This window comes from Sebastes umbrosus, chromosome 6 (genome assembly GCF_015220745.1).
Source record: "Sebastes umbrosus isolate fSebUmb1 chromosome 6, fSebUmb1.pri, whole genome shotgun sequence".
Lineage (NCBI taxonomy): Eukaryota > Metazoa > Chordata > Actinopteri > Perciformes > Sebastidae > Sebastes > Sebastes umbrosus.
In genome coordinates this window covers 3,919,929-3,925,928 of record NC_051274.1, presented here as the reverse complement: position 1 = coordinate 3,925,928, position 6,000 = coordinate 3,919,929, and positions in this window count along the sequence as shown.

The window sequence follows — 6,000 nt, the reverse complement described above, 5'->3', positions numbered from 1 at the left end:
CAAAAGCTAACATCGCTAATTCTTCCTGCCCGTCGTCCGCCATGTTTGTTTACACCAAAGTAAACGATTGATTGCGAGAGATTTTGCGACACATCCGTCTTTTTTTCAGTCAGGACTCTTGTGGAATCTGTTTTAATGTAACACAGACTTTTTATGTAGTTACACAGCGTCGAGCACGGTGGGCTTCCGGTCAGTTTACCACAATACCACAATACCAGAAGACGGTCTCACGCTAATTTGTTTTAAAGTTTGGATGTGTTTTCATGGAGATCTGTGGCAAAGAGTGTTTTCAGCACATGTAAGTAAATTCCTTTATCGTTCTTGTTTTTTGATTACTGAGCTCAGTATGGAAGTCACCAAATCCAACCATATATGATATTAATTAACGTCTTGTGGCCTAAAACATAGCACCCTTTTGAAACATGTAACCAACTCATAGCAAATGTTCGCTGTAGGCCTATAAGCCAATTTATACTTTGGCTTTTCTGTATACTTGTCAGTTTAACCCAAGTGTACTTAAATATACTTCTGTTAATTATATCTCTGATAAGGACATAAAGAGTAAACTGAAAGTATACTCTCTTATTTTAAGTTTAAAAGAAGTATACTAAAAGCACACTTAAAGGGACTGTTTATAACTTCTTACACGTATAAATCAATCCGGGTCGGTGTCCAAAGCGCGCTGGCGTGTGGCTATGCTGTTCAGACAAGACTCCAACACAAACTACACGGAAGCACCAAAACCGCAAAGATATATCTAGTGAAGCCCGTCTGTTAAACAGTGTTGGCAGCGGGAGAGACCGTAGCTTTGGTCTCCAGGGCCGGAGTCTCTGCTCCTCTGCTTGCCTTCACTCACACACCGCGCTCGTTCTCGCTCTTTTGCTCCACCTCACGTGCATGCGCGCAAAATACACTGCAGAAGAGTTAGTTTAGCTCTGACAATATCTAGTGAATGTACAGTGGACGTTTGTGTAGAAATAACTGCTGCAGCTCCTCCAGACCATCAGAGGTTTCCCGTGTCTTGTGTAGGGTTAAAAACTCGCAACTTTTTTTCCCACAGAATGAGAGTAAAAAAACACAGAGGGGAGTGAGTAGAGAGGCTCTGCGTGTTGCTGCCAGGAGTGTGGGTAGTGGGCAGTCTATCAGAGGAGTGTATATCTATAACATAACATTATATATATATATACTGTATGTCTGTTGCCGCTAACTAAACTTATGAACAAAAAGAAATTTGTCAATGTTTGACACATGTATGACATATTTGTTAATATTCATATATATATATATATTGACATGTGTATGCTACTCTATGGATGGATGGATAAATAGACCTGATATAGATGGAAAGACAGACCCACAAACAATATTCGACTGTAAATATTAGGGCTGTCAAAGTTTACGCGATAATAACACATTAACACAAATTTGTTTTCACGCCACTATTTTCTTTTACACATTAACGTAACTTGCGATTTTTAGGTTGTAGTGGGCTCAGTTTTAAAGCTAGAGTGAAGATACTGGTATCATATGAAACTAGAAAACCTAAAACCATGTCATACTAGCTTGTCTCCTGACCTCAAGATATGTGAATGAAAATGGGTTCTATGGGTACCCACGGGTCTCCCCTTTACAGACATGCCCACTTTATGATAATCACATGATGTTTGGGGCAAGTCATAGTCAAGTCAGCACACTGACACACTGACAGCTGTTGTTGCCTGTTGAGTTTGAGTTTGCCATGTTATGATTTGAGCATGTTTTTTATTCTAAATGCAGTACCTTTGAGGGTTTCTGGACAATATTTGGTATTGTTTTATGTTGTTAATTGATTTTTTTCAATAATACATATATACATACACTGTACATTTTGAACAGATAAAATATGTATGTAATATATATATATATATTAATTTGCGATTAATCACAATAACCTACGGACAATCATGCGATTAATCGAGATTAAATATTTTAATCGATTGACAGCCCTAGCATATACTGTAGATAGAATTGTATTGAATGAATTGCCTTCATACAGACTTTTCTAGCAAGAGTTACAACTACCCTTCAGTCTGTTACAACTTACAATACCCATGGGATGAGTTGTAACATTTCACTTCCGCCACTATCGGTGCAATTGTACAAGAACGGTGGGTCCTAGAGGCAAATTTCCAGTGTTCATTTGTAGCAGAGATGTGTATGTTGCTTGTCTAAAAACATGATTAATCTGACTCAAATCTTTTTTTTTTTTAATTATTTAGCCTGAACCAAAATGTGTTAGGTTGTGCCCCGCTCTCCTCTACACCCATATAGTGCTGCAATCACTTCTCCTTGGAGCCATCAGGTCGGAGGATATGATCTTCACAAGAACAGGCAACCTGTCATTGAAAATGTTCTTTAAGTTGACGAGCCGTCATTTATAATGCGTCAGAGATGGCCTCGCGGTGGCAATCCCATTCAGCTCCGAGCCCAGCGCCATTCATGCTTGGGAGAAAGGCAAAAAAAAAAAATGCTGTTCTAATTAACATCCCCAGTGACCCGAAAATAAACATTTATTTTCCCATCTTCTGCACACAGTGAAAGATTTTTGACATTGTCCTTTGATAGCTTCCGATTTCCATTTTCATCTGGGTTTTGCTTCCCCGTGTATCAACCCGTAATTTATGCATCAAATTCATGCATAATTAATTTCGACTTTACCACTGTATAAGTATTAAAACACCAAAACAAATTCTGTGATAATGGAGGTGTTAGAGGTCTCCCTCATTTCAAATTAATACCTCCCCCTTCCCACCTTTTTTTTTCTTTTCTTTCTCTCTGTGAGCAGGACTGAAGGATAAAATAGATGGAAAATATCACACAGTGACAACACTATTCCAGCAACAAAGTCCACGTTTGGTAATTTAACATTCATATATTTCTGGATAAAACACGCTGTTAGACGGATGGATAGTCAAATCAAAGAGGAAATTGCTTCTATGTTTCAGTGGTGAATCTGTATTTGTATTTTTCTCCCTTATGGCCTCATTAACATCTTTGTCTTTGTTGTAAAAAAAAATTCCCTCACACACAGAGTACACATGAAAGAAAGCGATGGAGTCCTTTTAACAGTAAAAGTAAATCAAAAATAACTGCCACAGCTTCATATTGTGTGTGACGCATATCAGACACATTTAAACTTGTTTCAGTGTGTGCAAATCTGCCAGTAGGAAGATGTTTATTTATGTTTACAGCACATTGCATTGGCTTCAATCTTCAAAAAAATCAGGTTGATGGATTTCAGCACGAGACATTGTGACAGTCACTAAGTCCTTCAAGAGAGATGATCAGCAGAAATGTAATTCCATGTGCAGGTGAGAGCTTTAATCATGCCGTATTGGGATATTCAGTGTGTATTACAGAATATCATCACACAGAGTCTACCAAAATATTACAAGTGCTGCTAAATAGCCATTAGCACAATCCCTGTCTCACTGTCATGGATTAAATAGTCCCACTACAGTATATCCTACCTCTGCTCCAACTGCGTTTCCTATTCATGACAGAAATGGGTCTAATAGGTGAAACTAATAGCATGCCATTTGACGGCTGCTTTTACCCAAAGTGCCAGGCAGCATCACGAGTGCATATATTTTCAGCACAGGTGGCCCGTGTGCAAACTGAACCCCTAATCTTGGTTTAGAAGGTAAGAATAGTATTTGGGCTAAGCATTGAGATTTTAAAGGGGACATGTCATGCTCATTTTCAGGTTCATACTTACGTATTTTGTTTAGTTTCTACTAGAACATGTTTACATGCTTTAATGTTAAAAAAAAAAAAAACATTATTCTTCTCATACGGTCTGTCTGAATACACCTGTTTTCACCCTCTGTCTGAAACGCTCTGTTTTAAGCGCGTGTTTCTTTAGGATCCCCTCCCAACAAGCCCAGTCTGCTCTGAAAAATATGGCGCACCTTTGCAAAGGTAGTTCTCAATCCGTGGGTGGAGATACTCAGATGGGGGGGGGGCGGTACATCAGACTGGCACATAATCATAATAATAATAATAATCACGTATCGCATGTGCCTCAAATCTCAGTGTGAAAGCCTCGGTTAACCCGCTACACAACAGCTTTTCAGCATTTTCTCTCCTGTGACGGCGGGTTTCTTTCCCCCTAAAGGGAGCTCAGCCTCGGCGATGATGCAAGGCTGGTCTGGTCTATAGCTTGGACCCTCTATTATATCTTTTTTAGGACCTGTCAGGGAACAATTTGGAGATCAGTGTTTTGGGATTAATTGTTGGTGCAACCAGCTACAGAGCAACTCTCCAGCATAGCGTTATTACTATTACCGGTTTGTTTAAAGTAGAAGTTTGGAGACATGTTTCAACTCCTTCTCTTTACTCGGTTTCCGTTTGAAGGACACAGGATTGTTTTCCCCCAAAAGGGAGCGTTGTCATGCGATCCTACTCTGGATGACATGTTGCCGGTCTGATGTATATTCTAATGAACATACATGTGACATAGGAAGGGGAGCCAAATCTGAATGGCTTGTTTTCTGATCTAGGAAGCACACAAAAAACTGACAAGGTTGTCTTATTCCAGGGTTGGTAGGCACTCCAGATTCCCAAATGTACTGTATGTGCACAGGCACTGAAAAATTGAGTTTTTCATGATATGCGCCCTTTAACTTTGCATTGGAACCTCTGTATCTTTCTATATCGATGAGATTGAGACATGTATTTGTATATATACTGTATATATAAAAAAAGAAAAGTAAAATCAGTCCTCCAACAAGCATTTAATCTAAAATGTGGGACACAATTCTGACGTCAGAAAGGTGTGGGTGTGTTTCAAATGCTGTTTAAGTGTTAAAGTTGGGGCATACTTAAGGCCGTGTTCACTGCGTAATTAAAATAAAAAACAAGCATGAATTCACAATAGCTGCGACCACATCAGACATGCATCGGCACACATAACCTCACAAACACTTGAAGGGAGGGGAACTCTTTACTGAGACCAATGATATCTCCCACGCGTGTCTACGAGAAATGATTCATGAGTTATGAAAGAGGGCGTGGCGTAAGTATAGGGGGCAGGACTAAGCCACACCGATAAAACAGGCACTTTCTGCTGAGTGCAATCATGTCCCCCACAATTGTCCACGGCATACAGTTCATGAGTTATGAATGGCGTGAGGCTAAAGTGTAAGTGGCGGGGCACTAATGAAAAAGGAACTCTGCTGAGTGCAATCCTACAAGAGTCTACGACAAATGGTTCATGAGTTTGGCCACGGTACGTGAATCCATTCAGAAGTTATACACCTTTTTGTTATAAGCCAGTCTCACTGCCACACCCCCTTTTTGCCAGTTGGCATGAACACACACCTTCACACACACACACGACCTCCATGCCAAATTTCAGCCTGCGAGGGAGAAAACTGTGGTCACCAAAAGGGTTGGGAAAGTTTTGTGGACCGACCGACCAACCGGTAGACATAGTGAGCTATAGAGCTAACGGTCACAGCTAAAAACAGCGCCTTCATTCATTTCAATGAGGCCACTGTGATGGCACAGAACGGGTGCCAAAGCAGAGGGCTCCGACCAGAACGTGCAGGGTCATGTGGCAACGATGTGGAGCCTGGCTCAACCTTTGCCACAACACACTGCATTAGCCAATCATGTCTGATAAGACCATAAATCTATTACTCCGGCCAGCCTTGACCAATTTTTTATCCTCTCACCAGAAACTGAAGCAACATACCCCCCAACAGTTACTGTTTTCAGTCTGTATTCTGTTCAACTCACTCACACTGCTTGCACCCTGAAGGGCTGGATATAGTCCAAAACGGTCCTGTTTACACTACATGGGGTTTTCTGTCCACATACGTGTTCTCCCACGCTGACACAGGCACATGATGGAATTCATGTCACATGGGACGCTCGTGGCCACACAGATGTGGAAGTGTAATTTGAGCTTGAGGGGACATGCTGGCTGTTGTGGTGAGTTGGGCCGATGACAAATGA